At 46.8% G+C, this 16,121-nt stretch overlaps 1 protein-coding gene across 3 annotated transcripts in view; it reads left to right on the forward strand.

The window, feature by feature from the left end:
• Nucleotides 1–16,121, forward strand: part of TIAM1 (TIAM Rac1 associated GEF 1) — a 464,589-nt gene that overhangs the window by 44,152 nt on the left and 404,316 nt on the right. Inside the window, exon 2 of one of the 3 annotated variants that reach the window (XM_070367203.1) lies at nt 12,186–12,294. The exons of the other annotated variants lie outside the window; for them this stretch is intronic. The gene's annotated coding sequence lies outside the window, so the exon portion shown is untranslated. The remainder of the gene's footprint in view (nt 1–12,185; nt 12,295–16,121) is intronic. 3 annotated transcript variants of the gene reach the window in all.

The following is a 16,121-nucleotide window of genomic DNA, read 5'->3' on the forward strand; positions in this document are numbered from 1 at the left end:
AAAAGCATCAATTCTTTGGCGCTCAGCCTTCTTCACAGTCCAACTCTCACATCCATACATGACCACAGGAAAAACCATAGCCTTGACTAGACGAACCTTTGTTGGCAAAGTAATGTCTCTGCTTTTGAATATGCTATCTAGGTTGGTCATAACTTTCCTTCCAAGGAGTAAGCGTCTTTTAATTTCATGGCTGCAGTCACCATCTGTAGTGATTTTGGAGCCCAGAAAAATAAAGTCTGACACTGTTTGCATTGTTTCCCCATCTATTTCCCATGAAGTGATGGGACCGGATGCCATGATCTTCGTTTTCTGAACGTTGAGCTTTAAGCCAACTTTTTCACTCTCCACTTTCACTTTCACCAAGAGGCTTTTGAGTTCCTCTTCACTTTCTGCCATAAGGGTGCTGTCATCTGCATATCTGAGGTTATTGATATTTCTCCTGGCAATCTTGATTCCAGCTTGTGTTTCTTCCAGTCCAGCGTTTCTCATGATGTACTCTGCATATAAGTTAAATAAACAGGGTGACAATATACAGCCTTGACGAACTCCTTTTCCTATTTGGAACCAGTCAGTTGTTCCATGTCCAGTTCTAACTGTTGCTTCCTGACCTGCATACAAATTTCTCAAGAGGCAGATCAGGTGGTCTGGTATTCCCATCTCTTTCAGAATTTTCCACAGTTTATTGTGATCCACACAGTGAAAGGCTTTGGCATAGTCAATAAAGCAGAAATAGATGTTTTTCTGGAACTCTCTTGCTTTTTCTATGATCCAGTGGATGTTGGCAATTTGATCTCTGGTTCCTCTGCCTTTTCTTAAACCAGCTTGAACATCAGGAAGTTCACGGTTCACATATTGCTGAAGCCTGGCTTGGAGAATTTTGAGCATTACTTTACTAGCGTGTGAGATGAGTGCAATTGTGCGGTAGTGTGAGCATTCTTTGGCATTGCCTTTCTTTGGGATTGGAATGAAAACTGACCTTTTCCAGTCCTGTGGCCACTGCTGAGTTTTCTGAATTTGCTGGCATATTGAGTGCATCACTTTCACAGCATCATCTTTCAGGATTTGGAATAGCTCAACTGGAATTCCATCACCTCCACTAGCTTTGTTCGTAGTGATGCTTTCTAAGGCCCACTTGACTTCACATTCCAGGATGTCTGGCTCTAGGTCAGTGATCACACCATTGTGATTATCTGGGTCGTGAAGATCTTTTTTGTACAGTTCTTCTGTGTATTCTTGCCATCTCTTCTTAATATCTTCTGCTTCTGTTAGGTCCATACCATTTCTGTCCTTTATCGAGCTCATCTTTGCATGAAATGTTCCTTTGGTATCTCTGATTTTCTTGAAGAGATCCCTAGTCTTTCCCATTCTGTTGTTTTCCTCTATTTCTTTGCATTGATGGCTGAAGAAGGCTTTCTTATCTCTTCTTGCTATTCTTTGGAACTCTGCATTCAGATGTTTATATCTTTCCTTTTCTCTTTTGTTTTTCACTTCTCTTCTTTTCACAGCTATTTGTAAGGCCTCCCCAGACAGTCATTTTGCTTTTTTGCATTTCTTTTCTATGGGAATGGTCTTGATCCCTGTCTCTTGTACAATGTCACGGACCTCATTGCATAGTTCATCAGGCACTCTATCTATCAGATCTAGGCCCTTAAATCTATTTCTCACTTCCACTGTATAATCATAAGGGATTTGATTTAGGTCATACCTGAATGGTCTAGTGGTTTTCTCTACTTTCTTCAATTTAAGTCTGAATTTGGCAATAAGGAGTTCATGGTCTGAGCCACAGTCAGCTCCTGGTCTTGTTTTTGCTGAGTGTATAGAGCTTCTCCATCTTTGGCTGCAAAGAATATAATCAATCTGATTTCAGTGTTGACCATCTGGTGATGTCCATGTATAGAGTCTTCTCTTGTGTTGTTGGAAGAGGGTGTTTGTTATGACCAGTCATTTTCTTGGCAAAACTATTAGTCTTCACCCTGCTTCATTCCGTATTCCAAGGCCAAATTTGCCTGTTACTCCAGGTGTTTCTTGACTTCCTACTTTTGCATTTCAGTCCCTTAGGACAAGTTTTAATTTTTCCTTCGATTCAGATGCCTGTAATTTTTGGGGACAGCCTGTCTGTGATGTGTATGACCTCATAACTCGGACCCTTCAATGAACGGGTTAATTGCATCGCCTTGATTTCTAAATAGAGAATAGTGTTTGTGTGGTGAGCACACCCTTCTCTCCTGTGGGTCTAAACGTCCTTTTGTCTTTTCTTTGGAATCTTTAGAGCATTTTTTAGAGAGACAGTGTTCTGGGGTTGACTTTCCCAGGCCGTCCCTAAGGGCCAGGGAACCCACGTGTCAGTTCACGTGGAAGACATGCTGGGAAGATCAGACTGATGGAGTCTGCAGCTGGCCCTGCTCTGTCCCTGTGACTGGTCCACACCACCGCGCCCAGGTTTCCTCATCCATAACATGGGGATAATATCTGCCACATGCACTGTTGTGGGGGAAAAGGAAATGAACTGATTAATCAGTGGATTAGTTTCCTAAGCCACAAATTTGGTGGTTTAAAACAGCACCAATCTCCCTCCCAGTTCTGGGAGCCAGAAATCCAAAATCAGGCTCACTGGGTAAAAATCAAGATTGTAGCCCCAGGCACACTTTCTCTAAGACGCTATGGGAGAGCCTGTACCCACTTCTCCCGGCTTCGGGTGACTGCCCGAGTTCCTTGGCTTGTGGCCGCATCACTCCTATGTTTGCTTCTGTGCATGCTCTCCTCTTGTAGCTATGAATCTCCCTGTGAGTCTCCGTTTTGTTAGGATAACCATGACTGCATTTTGGTTAAGACCCTCAACTATATCTCTTGACACGTAAGGTAATGTTCACAGATTTTGGGGATTAGAGTTTGGGACTGTCTGAGGGGACATTTTTTAGCCTTCCACAATCAGCAAAAATAGTAACGGTATTCTCCACCAGTGATTTTGTGTGATTGGGACTGTCTTCAAGTTTCTTACATGGATCATCTGAGATCACAGGGTGGGTCAGGGAACAGTTGTGGCCTTAACCCCCATCCTGTGACTATTTCAGCCTCTGGTGTAGTGCCTGGCAGAAGACGGGAGCCCAGTACCTGATAGCTTACTGTATTTCCAATAATTTTCTGCTACACTGTGCTGTCTCTCATTCAGTTTTATTCTAATAACCCTTTTTTTTAAAAAAAAAAAATTAATTTGTTTTTGGCTGGGCTGGGTCTTCATGCTGCTCAGGCCTTTTCTCTGGTTGTGGCGAGCGGGGGCTACTCTCTGGTTGCGGTGTGCGGCTTTCCATTGCAGTGGCTCCTCTTGTTGCGGAGCACAGGCTTTAGGGCAGGTGGACTTCAGTAGTTACAGCACGTGCGCTCAGTAGTCGCAGCTCCCAGGCTCTAGAGCACAGGCCCAGTAGTTGGGGGGCACGTGGGCTTAGTTGCTCCACGGTTTGTGGGATCTTCCTGGATCAGGGATTGAACCCGTGCCTCCTGCATTGGCAGGCAGATTCTTTATCACTGAGCCATGAGGGAAGCCCTGTCCATCTTTTCTTCTTCTTCTTCTTTTTCAGTCATGGAGGACTTAAGTTGTGTCGGCACTAATAGCATGTTGAGTTTTACAGGGTTGAGCTTGGGATCCATAGCTCTGATGAGACAAGAGGACACAATGTCAAATATGGGTTAATCACACCTGGATATTAGTAGTTCCCTTCCTTTGGCACCCACGGGGACGGTTCAGTGGAGCCAGTGAATACCTCTTGTGGGACACAAAGCTGTGTCTTTCCCAACATTCCTGAATACGTTTTCACCTGCTCAGTGAATCTTAACTTGGATCGTGCTATGATTGGGAGCTCGATGTTCATTTTTCTTAAATCACTTGTTTCATGGAGATGTTACCCAATTCCAGTTTTACTCTGTAGGAATGGGTGTTGCTAGCATTATGTGCCTGAATGTATGTAGTGGCAGAGGTTTGATAGCCTGTAAAGTTGCTGATTTCACACTGTCTCTTCTGGTTTTAGAAGCGGTTCCTTAGGTTAATTCAACAAGTAGGTGTTTATTGCATGCCGGGCTCTGGGGGGCTTGCCAGATGGAACTCCTAAGCTAAGAGCGTAGAGGTGGAATAAAGCGTTGATCGTAATCTACCGCAATGGAAGCCAAGGTTGAACGGGCATCAGAGCCTGATTTAACAAGAGACCTTGTTAAAGCACAGATTGCCGGCTCAGAGATAGAGATTCTGATTTAGCAGATCTGGGGTGGAGGGCAAGAATTTTGATATTGATGCTGCTGATCCAGGGACCACACTTTGAGAACCACTGTGCATGGGAGTCATGGATGACAGACTGTCTAACCCAGCTTGGAGGTCAGAAGGGCTTCCCAGAGGTGGAAGGACTTCAGCTGGCCTTCGAAGGATGGGTTGGATTTTCCTAGATGGAGAAAAGAAGAGGGGGCATTCCAGGGAAGCGTGGTGTGTGTGGCAGGGTAGGGAATGGAAAGCCAGGTCATGATTTTGGAGGGGTGGCCCGTAGGTGAAGCGTGAAGAAAGATGCAAAGGCTGAAAACAAATTCCTGTGCCCTTGGAACCAGCGTAGACCCCTTAAAGGGGCTTTTTTTTTTGTTCAAGGATACAGGGATCTTACGTTTCTGTAAAAGTGCAGTCATGTCCGCAGAAAGCGAAGTGCCTGTTGGCGAACCTGACGAGGTCCTTCCGTCCACTTCTGTGTCAGTATCTTGAAATGGGTTTGGAGGCTCTGCAGGTACACGTGTGATACGAATAATGAGGGTTGGAAGCAAGAAATAATGTGGCTGTATCTCACTTTCTATCTCTCCCGACCTGGGACACAAGTTTTCCACTTGAACAAAATCAGCTTTGTTCTGTGATTCTCCACCCCACCCCATCCCCTTGCCAGCTTCAGGCCCCAGGAGGCCTGTTTCTTTCAGAGAGGGCAGCTCAGCCACAGGGGTGGGGACCACACTGAGACCTACAGGCAAGGGCTCTGCATTTCACATCCTGGAGGATTCCAGGACTGTGGTTGCATCAAGATGGAATCTTTTTACTTTCTTTCTACCTTGTAACACTTTCAGCCTCTGCATTCCTGACCCTGTGTATTGGTAACTCACCTTTAGAACCCCAGAAGCAAGAACCTGGAATTTGCAAATTTTCTTGTTCAACCAGTTTGGTTGGATAATTGCCTTCTCGGTTGAAAGCAGTTTTTACTTTCTTGAGACCTGGGTTTGTATTATGTTTGGGGGCAAACATCTTTGATTCTACAGTGGTGGGGGGGTCGGTTTTTCATTTCTGCTCTCTGATTATGAGGTGGAAGGAATTGGGGGATGGGGTGGAAGAAGGGGGCTGTCAGAGAAGCTTTTGAGATACAAGGGGATTCACATCCTCCCCCCCACACCCTCCCCCCCCCCCCAGTAATGTCCCTCTGTTGCACTCCTTTGGGGGAGTGTGCTGGAACATCATTTTTACAAACAGATCTGGTTTGATGTAAAGATAGCACCGAACAGGCATGATCCCTGTATAAGAGACAGACTCCTTTAAAACAAATTCAGAATTTAACTTTTCCAAGACAGGTGTGTCCGGGTTTCTAAGGAGCTTATTTTGACAGTCTGATTCCACTGTTAAAAAACATGGAAGGAATGACTAGTACTGAGAGGGTGACAGTTTGTGGGTCACCTGCCCTCTTGGTGGCTGAGCTGTAGTGATTCAGAGTTTGCATGGTGGTGATGGATGTTAATGAGACTTATTGTGGGGATCATTTGCAATATACACATACACAGAATTAAAGATATACACCTGAAACTAATATAATAATGTTGTATTCAATTATATCTCAATTGTTGTTGTTCGCTGTTCAGTTGCTGAGTCGTGTCTGACTCTTTGTGATCCCGTGGACTGCAGCATGCCAGGCTTCCCTGTCCTTCACTATCTTCGGGAGTTTGCCCAAATTCATGTCTGTTGAGTTGGTGACCATGTGAAATCGCTCTGCTGCTACTGCTGCTAAGGCGCTTCAGTCGTGTCCGACTCTGTGCGCCGTCGTGTTCAACTCTTTGCGATCCCATGAGCCTACCAGGCTCCTCTGTCTATGGGATTTTACAGGCAAGAATACTGGAGTGGGTTGCCATTTCCTTCTCCAGGGGATCTTCGTGACCCAGGGGTCGAACTTGGGTCTCCTGCATTGCAGGCAGACGCTTTACCGTCTGAGCCATCAGGGAAGCCTAAGTTGGTGATGCCATCTTCAATTAAAAATGAGTAAAGCAAGTTAGCCTTTTGCAAGATGGTAGCATTGAAACTCAAAAAGCAATCTGCTTATTGATGAACTCGGGCAACTGAAGTGGTGAGAAAACTGATGAGGAGAGCAGTCTGAACTGCGTGGTCTAGTGGTGAAGAGTGAGGACGTCGGTTGCCTGGGTTTGAATTCCAGCTCTAAGACCCTGAGAAATCACGTGTCCAAAGTTAAGTGACATCTCAGGCCTTAGTTTCCTCATCTGTAAAATGGGTATAATACACATCCATCTCACAGGATAGTCATAGAGATTAAATGAGTTATTTGTGAAGAGCTTAAAATAGTGTCTGGTGCCTGGTACGTGTGTATGTATGCTGCTGCTGCCGCCTAGCTCCTGAAGTTGTGTCTGACTCTGTGCGACCCTATGGGCTGCAGCCTGCCAGGCTCCTCTGTCTATGGGATTCTTTAGGCAAGAGTGCTAGAGTGGGTTGCCATGCCCTCCTCCAGGGGATCTTCCCGACCTAGGGATCGAACCCGGGTTTCCTGCATTGCAGGTGGATTCTTTACTGCTGAGCCACCAGGGAAGCCCACGTGTATGTATGGAACATATATATGGTACATGTGTATAAATGTTTATTACAATAAATCGCTCTCTAGGACATAAGAATAATGTTGAAAAAAGTTAACGATAAACTTTTCTGACTTTTTAGCACAGAGCTTGTAGCCCACTTGAAACTCTGCTTTAATGTCCAGTTTTTTATGTAGTTTGTTCTAGAACATTCATGTTTTCTCTGTCATTATCTTAGACTTTGGAAAAGCAAAGAAGGCACTGGGAGGCTTCCTCAGAATTTAGTCCCTGACGTTAAATAGTGTGGGAAAAGAAAGCGCTGGAAGACTCTTGCAGAGGGTTGTTGCTATGGTTTCCCAATGGTGGGTTATAGAGTATTTGTTGGTTTATTTAAGACAGTTGTGATAACATTAAAGAACTGAAGTAGAATAAAAAATTTCAGTGCAGCCCACCTGATACAGTCGGTGCCGTGTGAGACATTTTTTGTGTTGCGTACCTGGGTGGGCTGGGTTTACCATTAGACCCTAACTCACAGTCCTTCTTGGTCTCCACCTGCCAGCACGCTGTCTCGTGTCTATATCTGCCGGTCGGTTTGCACTGCCCATCAGTTTCGCATGGATTCTTTTTTTTTTTTTTTATTGGTTTTGTCCATCTGACAACCTCCAAAAATTAGGAGCTGTGCAACCTGAATTCCTAACTGAACCCAGCTGCATTCGCATGGATTCTCAAATGAGATTTTCTTAAAAATATTTTCTCCTTGTCCTAGCAACCAGATGTTAAGTTTAGGGTTTTAATACTTTTGAAATTTTTCTTTTCTTTAGTGTTAAATTTTTCCATTTTGCTCTTCTCTTCCTGGAGCTTTGGTGAATTTTGATGTTGCATGTGATCAGTCTAGACTCCGGGAGGCCTGATCCAAGAGTTTTAGGACTGTCACACATAACTGAGAGATGTTTTGGTGACATAACTATTTGTGAGGATCAATCAAACCTTTTTACAGCTTTGAGTCTGTACCAGGCATATTATACTTTATAAGCATTGACTGATTTGATTTAATAGTACACGCTAGATGATATCATCAACATCATCCCCTTTCTACAGATGAGGAAAACTGAGGCCCCAAGGGTATGACTTGGCCAAGATTGAGTCCTGGTAAGTGACAGGGCAGGGATCTAAGTTCAAACATTCTGGCTATAGAGACAATACTGACACTCTCTATGCTGAATTATAAATCAATTTTTGAATTTTATTTGAAGCTAACTTGTGCGAGGAGATCCAACCAGTCAATCCTAAAGGAAATCAGTCCTGAATATTCATTGGAAGGACTGATGCTGAAGCTGAAACTCCAATACTTTGGCCACCTGATGCGAAGAACCGACTTGTTGGAAAAGACAATGATGCTGGGAAAGATTGAAGGCAGGAGGAGAAGGGGACGCCAGAGGATGAGATGGTTGGATGGCATCACCGACTCCATGGACATGAGTTTGAGTAGGTTCCGGAAGTTGGTGATGGACAGGGAAGCCTGGCGTGCTACAGTCCGTGGGGTCGCAAAGAGTTGGATGTGAGTGACTGAACTGAACTGAATGTGTGCATGTGTGCTAAGTTGCTTCATTGTGTTCAACTCTGTGTGACCCTATGGACTGTAGCCCACCAGGCCCCTCTGTCCATGGGATTCTCCAGGCAGGCATACTGTAGTGGATTGCATTTCCTCCTCCAGGGGATCTTCTCGACCTAGGGATTAAACCCATGTCTCTTAAGTCTCATGCATTAGCAGGTGGGTTCTTTACCATGAGCGCCACCAGGAAAGCCCTTAAAGCTAACAGTTTGTTTGAACTGAAGTTTAGTTGATTTTTCGGAGAAGGCAATGGCACCCTACTCCAATACTCTTGCCTGGAAAGTCCCATGGACGGAGGAGCCTGGTGGGCTGCAGTCCATGGGGTCACTAAGAGTCAGACACGACTGAGCAACTTCACTTTCACTTGCTTTAGTTGATTTAGAAAGTGAATAATTTCAGTTGAGGCTTTCTCGTTATTGCTAAGTGGCTTCAGAGGTCTAAACCTTCAGTGCCAGCTGGGGCTCCTATGCTTAGTTCCTATGATTGCCCTAACAAAATACCACAGACTGGGTGACTTCAAAGAACTCAGATTTAGGGGACTTCCCTGGTGGTCTGGTGGTTAAGAATCCACCTGCCAATGCAGGGGACACAGGTTTGATCCCTGGTCGAGGCACTAAGATCCCACATGCCACATCCCACATGCAACTAAGCTTGTCAGCAGCAACTACTGAAGCCTGAGTGCCGTAGAGCCGATGCTCCGCGGCTGGAGACGCTGCTCCGCGGCTAGAGACGCCACCGCAATGAGAGGCCTGCACACCACAATCAGAGAAAGCGCGAGCCAGCAACTAAGAGCCCAGGCACTGCCACGATGACCCGGTGCAGCCAAAAACAAATAAATTAATAATTAAAAAAAAATAGAGAAAAATTCTGTGCTTTAAAAAAACGTTATGAACCACCCCCTGCCCCCCCAAAAAGCCCTGAGATTTATTTTCCCACTGTTCTGGAGGCTGCAGGTTCAAAGTCAAGGTGTTGGCAGGGCTTTGCTCCTGCTGAAGGGTCTAGGTAATCTCTTCCTTGCTCCTAGATGCAAAGTTGCCGACAGTCCTCAGTGTCCCTTGGCTTGTCGGTCCGTCACTCCAAACTTTGCCTCTGTTGGAAGGACCCAGTCACGCTGGATTAGGAACCCACTCTCCTCCAGTATGTCCTCATCTTAGCTCACTACCGCTGCAGAGACCCAGCTGTAAAATGTAAATGATTTACAGATAAGGTCACTGTTACAGGCTGGATTGGGGGTGTGTGTCCCCCATCTTTGGGTTTCCCTGGTAGCTCAGCTGGTAAAGCATCTGCCTGCAGTGTAGGCCCTCCATCTTTAAGGGCTGAAGCCTTACCACGCAGTAATACAGAATGTGAGTGTACTTGGAGACGGGGCCTTTAAAGAGGTGTCTGTGCTCAGTCCCTCAGTCGTGTCTGACTGTTTGCGACCCCATGGACTGTAGCTCACCAGCCTCCTCTATCCACGAGATTCTCCAGGCAAGAACACTGGAGCGGGTTGCCAGTTTCTCATCCAGGGGATCTTCCCGACCTAGGGATCGAACCTGAGTTCAAGGTAATGAAGTTAAAATGAGGCCCTTAGGTGGGCCCTAATTCAGTCCGACTGGTGTCCGTCTGAGAAAAGGTGATTTGGACACACTTACATGAGAGATGCATGGACACAGGAAGACACGGTGAGAAGGTGGCCATCGACAAGCCGTGGGGAAACCAGCCCTGCCGACATCTGGATCTCAGACCTCCAGCCTCCAGAACTGTGAGAAAATAAATTTATGCCATTTAAGCCCCATAGCCTATGGTTCTTTATTATGACAGCCCTAGAGGACAGACGGCAAAGCATCTGCCTGCAACACAGGATACCTGGGTTCGATCCCTGGGTCGGGAAGATCCCCTGAGAAGGAAATGGCAACCCACTCCAGTATTCTTGCCTGGAGAATCCCATGGACGGAGGAGCCCGGTAGACTATAGTCCATGGGATCACAAAGAGTTGGACACGACTGAGCGACTTCACTTCACTTCAGAGGACAGATAGTCATATTCACAGGCATGAGGCTTAAGACTTCAGAATACTTTTGGGAGGCACAGTTGAACCCACAACGCCAGGGTTAGTCACTCAGTTATGTCTGACTCTTTGTGACTCCATGGACTGTAGCCCTCCAGGCTCCTCTGTCCATGGGATTCTCCAGGCAAGAAGACTGGAGTAGGTAGCCATTCCCTTCTCCAGGAGGTCTTCCTGACCCAGGGATTGAACCCAGGCCTCATGCATTGCAGGGAGACTCTTTACCTTAGGATGCTGGTTCTGGTCTTGGATTATATGGAAAGGCAGCTTTTGGCTTCTTTCCAGCTCAGCACTGATATATCTGCCTGAAAGAAATAAACACTCCTCTTGTGCCGGGGAGGGCCCTGGAGGCAGAACGCAGAAGCTGTCTGACTCATCCTCCAAGTTTGGGGGCTTTAGAGGCACCTGGGAACTTGCTGGTGGCAGGAGCTGTCAGCCTAGGTCTCCTGGGAGAGGGACACACAGGGCTGCCTTCACTGATTTCGAAGAGCCTCCAACTTTATCCCTTCTAAAGAGTCTCTGCCTCAGAGGCCACAGACAAAGCTCTGGGCGTGGACCTGGCACTTCCTCCCGGCCCCGCCCCTCCTCGGCGCCCCTCCCCTTGTCTTCGCCCCTCCCCTCCCCTCTGCTCCCCTCCTCCCGGCTCTCTGGAGTCTCAGGCCCTCTGGGGATGGGAGAGGCGCTTAGCTCCCCTGGGGAAGGGGATGAGGCATCGCTCTGAGACGCCTGGTTATTTTTTTTGCTTCCTTCCTGGGTGTGGGCGTTTGTGTTGACAGCGGCGGAGGAGGCGCGGTGACGGGCGCTTGGAACACTTGGGTGCTGGTGGAGCGGGTGGGAGGTGGTGCCCGTGCCTGGCAGGTGACTTGGCGCTCACGTGGCCCTGGGGGTCCAGCAGGACGGTGGCAGAACCGGAAGTGCTCTTCCGGGCTGGGGATCCCATAGCGTCCTCCGTGTCGCACGAAGGGGCGCTGCCTGCTGCTCTTCCGTGGCTCCCCAAGTGGGAGACTCTGCAGGCACCCCTGTCTTTGCAGGCAAGCCTTCGTGGCGGTCCTGAGAGTCGGGCCAGAAAGAAAGCTGAGCGCCAAAGAATTGATGCTTTTGAACTGTGGTGTTGGAGAAGACTCTTGAGAGTCCCTTGGACTGCAAGGAGATCCAACCAGTCCATCCTAAAGGAAATCAGTCCTGATTATTCATTGGAGACTGATGCTGAAGCTGAAACTCCAATACTTTGGCCATCTGATGCGAAGAACTGACTCATTGGAGAAGACCCTGATGCTGGAAAAGATTGAAGGTGGGAGGAGAAGGGGCTGACAGATGATGAGATGGTTGGATGGCATCACCAACTCGATGGACACGAGTTTGAGTAAGCTCCTGGAGTTGGTGATGGACGGGGAGGCCTGGTGTGCTGCAGTCCGTGGGGTCTCAAAGAGTCAGACACGACTGAGCGACTGAACTGCACCTGGAAACTGTAGTGGGGAGTGCTCTCCTTTCCCACGATCTCCATCAAATATCCTCCAAGTGTATTCAGACATAAAGCTTGGGAAGATCGGAGTACTGTCTGGAACACCAGGTGGGGCTCAGCTCAGCACCTGACTCCACTAGAAATATGTGTGTTCTTGATGTTGGAGGGAAAGGGGAGTGATCAAACTCACCCTGTTTGCTAACCCTTCTTCCGCATGTCATAACTCACGTGTCAGGAGTGTCTCTGTTTCCTCTGGTATTTAGACTCTGGAATTGCCCCTGGTGAAGTGGTTTGAAGAGGCCCCGCCCCCTGCCCTGGGGTATTGAAACGCAGGCACCTACTTATCCATCAGATTTGGAAACTGAGATTAAGGTAAGCAGGCCTGGATCATAACTGGGTACTTGGATAGGAATTTCAAGATGAAAATCTACCTCTGTTTTTCTTTCTCTCCGCTCCACATCCCAAGAAAAGACACACAATAATTCCAGTCTGGGGCTTTTTCCACATTCTACCCTGTATCAGTTTCCAGGGGCTGCGGTAAGAAGCTATCTTGAACTGGGTGGCTTAAAACAGTGTACAGATTTATTCTCACAGTTCAGAAGGCTAAGAAGTCTGAGATCAAGGTGTTGGCAGAATTATGCTCCCTCTGGAGGCCCTGGGAAAGAATCCACCCTAGCTTCTTCCTAGTTTTGGGTTCAGTTCAGTTCAGTTGCTCAGTCATGTCCGACTGTTTATGACCCCATGGACTGCAGCACGCCAGGCCTCCCTGTCCATCACCAACTCCGGGAGCTTACTCAAACTCATTTCCATCGAGTCGGTGATGCTGTCCATCCATCTCATCCTCTGTTGTCCCCTCTTCCTTCCACCTTCAATCTTTCCCAGCATCAGCGTGTTTTCCAACAAGTCAGTTCTTCACATCAGGTGGCCAAAGTATTGGAGTTTCAGCTTTAGCATCAGTCCTTCCAATGAAAATTCAGGACTGATTTCCTTTAGGATGGACTGGTTGGATCTCCTTGCAGTCCAAGGGACTCTCAAGAGTCTTCTCCAACACCACAGTTCAAAAGCATAATTCGGTGCTCAGCTTTCTTTATAGTCCAACTCTCATGTTGGACTCATATCCATACATGACTCCTGGGAAAACCATAGCCTTGACTATATGGACCTTTGTCAGCAACGTAATGTCTCTGCTTTTCAGTACGCTGTCTAGGTTGGTCATAACTTTTCGTCCAAGGAGCAAGCGTCTTTTAATTTCATGGCTGCAATCACTATCTACAGTGATTTTGGAGCCCCCCAAAATAAAGTCTGAGACTGTTTCCACTGTTTCCCAGTCTATTTCCCATGAAGTGATCGGACCAGATGCCATGATCTTAGTTTTCTGAACGTTGAGTTTTAATCTAACTTTTCCACTCTTCTCTTTCACTTTCATCAAGAGGCTCTTTAGTTCTTCTTTGCTTTCTGCCGTAAGTGTGGTGTCATCTGCATATCTGAGGTTATTGATATTTCTCCCGGCAATCTTGATTCCAGCTTGTGCTTCATCCAACCCGGCATTTCTCATGATATACTCTGCATGTAAGTTAAATAAGCAGCGTGACAATATACAGCCCTGACGTACTCCTTTTCCGATTTGCAACCAGTCTGTTGTTCCAGGTCCAGTTCTAACTGTTGCTTCTTGACCTGCATACAGGTTTCTCAGGAGGCAGATCAGGCGGTCTGGTATTCCCATCTCTTTAAGAATTTCCATAGTTTGCAGATTGATGTCATCATTTGCAAAGACCCTATTTCCAAATAAGATCATATTCCTAGGTACCAGGGTTAGGACTTAAGTATATATTGGGGGGGTATAACTGGACCCACCACACCCCCCCCACCACTTCCATTGCATTGCCGTCCTGAAATGCCTTCCTATTTGATTGATGTTAAGGACACGACTGCCTGCATCGATTTTATTATTATCTGTTTCTTCCCTCTTCGTTTGACCTAATTCTTTCTTTTTTTTAATTTGGCCATACCTTGTGGCATGTGGGATCTTAGGTCCTCAACCAAGGATTGAACCCGGACCTCTGCTGTGGAAGCATGGAGTCTTAACCGTTGGGCTGCCACGGGAGTCCCCCATATCACTGTTTTGATCATGTCTCTCCCCCTACTCCCTTGCCCTACTCTTCCCTGCTAAATGTCTCTTGTTGTTATTCTTTGCTTTGTTGAGCCTCTGATGACAGCACACTTCTGCCTGGACACTTCAGTTTTGTGCCTTTCTGGAGGACATACACATTCTCCAAAGATTCTGCATGGTATTCACCTTGGGAGAAATACAGATATTTGTCTGAGATCTGATTCCTGTCTGTTCCACTAGACTGGAAAGCCTATCAAGACAAGGGCCCATGACTTTAGCTCATGAATGATTGTAACCTTTGTACTGAGATCAGTCCCTGGTTCAGCAAGATCCCACATGCCTCAGAGCAACTAAGCCCGTGTGCCACAACTACTGAGCCCATGCTCTAGGGCCCTTGAGCTGAAACTACTGAGCCCAGGTGCCGCAGCTACTGGAGGCCCCGTGCCTAGAGCCCCTGGCCCACAGCAAGAAAAGCCACTGCAGTGAGAATCCAGTGCGCGGCAACAGAGCGTAGCCCCTGCTCCCCGCAACCAGAGAAAAGCCTGCACAGCTATGGAGACCCAGCACAGCCCCCTCCAAAAAACCCAGTAAGTAAAAAATGAAATAAAACAGTGGTAAAGGTGATACATGTTTTAGTGTTTGCTTATTTTTGGCTGCTCTGGGTCTTCGTTGCTGCGTGTGAGCTTTCTCCAGTTGTGGTGAGCAGGGGCAGCTCTTCGTTGTGGTTTGTGGGCTTCTCATTGTGGTGGCTTCTCTTGTGAAGCACAGGCTGCGGGGCCTCAGTCGTTGGGCTTGTGGGCTCTCGAGCACAGGCTTAGTAATTGTGGTGCACAGGCTTAGTTGCCCCCAAGGCACGTGGGATCTTCCCTGACCAGGGATCGAACCCGTGTCCCCTTCATTGGCAGGTGGATTCTTAGCGACTGGACCCCCAGGACAGTCCTGATACATTTAATGTTCTGTGTAGAACACTAAACCTTAACACTGCACATGTGCAAAATGTTATGGAAGGATGCAAAAAAAAAAAAACAACCCCAAAATCAACCCAATTCAAACCACATTTCTGTGCATGGATTGTGTGTGTGAAAGAGTGAATGGGTTTGGAGAATGTTCCAGAGGAAAGGCAGGGAGAGATGAATGGGGAAGCAGCCAGAGGGGCTGGTGAATGCCTGTTGAGAGGAAAAGCTGGACTGGGGGGAAAGCGTCTGGGTAGTTATCAGTGCCTGTGGTTGTAATCAGAGCTCTGTCTCCAGCTAGCTGTGGGATTTTGAGCAAATCAATCGGTTCCCATTGTGGGCATCTGGTTTGAAAGGGAGCTGGCATAGTAACCTCTGCACATCTTTCCAGCTCAGAAAACTTCAGAGTTTTGAAGCATCTAACAGGGTATCACTGAGTCACTCATTTTTTTTTTTTTCCTTCTTTCACAATTCTCTGCAATGTCTACACTCGGTGCGGGCTCTTCTGATTTCTACTGGCTTCAGGCAGTGCGTTTGAAGGAATCACCTTTTGGTCAAGAATCTCGTTTTTTTTAATGTCATCAGTTCATTTGGTTAAGAACACATTTAATTTTTTCTGAGTTTTTCTTCACTCCAATCCAGTTTTCATGTTTCCTAGTTTTAAAATTTTCCGTCACAGATGTAGAAAACAAACTTCTGGTTACCAGGGGGAAGACCTCTGAGAGGAGAGGTAAATTGGAAGTTTGGGATTGATGTGTACATACTACTATATATAAAATAGATAACTAATAAGGACCCTGGTGGCTCAGCAGTAAAGAATCCACCTGCAATGCAGGAGACCCACGTTCCATCTCTGGGCTGGGAAGATCCCCTGGAGATGGGAATGGCAACCCGTTCTAGTATTCTTGCCTGGAGAATTCTGTGGACAGAGGAGCCTTGTGGGCTACAGCCCGTGGTGTTGCAGAGTCGTACACAACCGAGTGACTAAGTCTTTTGCTTTCATTTAGCACAAGAAACTCTACTCAATACTCTCTTATGACCTATATGGAAAAGAATCTAAAAAAGAGGGGATTATGTATACGTCTAACGTTCACTTTGCTGTACACACGAAACTAACACAGCATTGTAATTCAACT

Source organism: Bos mutus, chromosome 1, assembly GCF_027580195.1.
Source record: "Bos mutus isolate GX-2022 chromosome 1, NWIPB_WYAK_1.1, whole genome shotgun sequence".
In the NCBI taxonomy this organism is placed as follows: Eukaryota; Metazoa; Chordata; class Mammalia; order Artiodactyla; family Bovidae; genus Bos; species Bos mutus.